Genomic DNA, 674 nt, shown 5'->3' on the forward strand with positions numbered 1-674 from the left:
TGGAGTGTGGGTTAGTCTGACTTTTAGAATATGCCCCAAGCTGGGGAGCTGTTGGCTCCAGGGGCCACGGTGGGCCTAACAGACCCAGGCCAAGGCCCTTTGCCTAGCGCAGGCCTTTTGCGGGTGGGGTGCCGTGCAGGAGGCTGGCTGGAAGGTGGGCAGTCATCTGTCCGTGGGCTGAGGGCTTGCTTGGGTCTGGCCCTGGGCTGGGCCCTCATTCCTGGTGGGGGTCTTCCAGAAGCTCCCCTCCCCAGAAGGAACACACACACATCTGGCAACTACAAAAGCAAACAGGGACCTCACGTGGGGACCAAGGCCCAGGGGAGGGGCGCCATTCAGCAAGCCTGGCCTGGAGGGACCCCCCCGGAGTCGGTACAGACCCCCAGAGGGGGTGCAGGAGGACAGGCTCCAGGAAAGGGCCGTGACAGCTGGAGGCAGCCCGGGGTCCTCCCTGATGTCCCCGGGGGTCCCGGGCACTCATGGGGCGCCAGGGGCCAGCGAAGGGGCCAGCATGGCGCTGCAGACAAGCCCCCACCCGACCCCTCCCTGGGCCCGCTGAGCACAACCTTTTCCAACAGCTGCCCCTCCCCCCACCCCCCAGGCCTCCAAGTTGACGGCAATCCCTTCGCGAAAGAAAGACTTGGGCTACCTTCCTGGCGTTGGTGTGTATTTGG

The sequence above is a fragment of the Bison bison genome, unplaced genomic scaffold, assembly GCF_000754665.1.
Source record: "Bison bison bison isolate TAMUID 2011002044 unplaced genomic scaffold, Bison_UMD1.0 scf7180017847018, whole genome shotgun sequence".
NCBI lineage: Eukaryota > Metazoa > Chordata > Mammalia > Artiodactyla > Bovidae > Bison > Bison bison.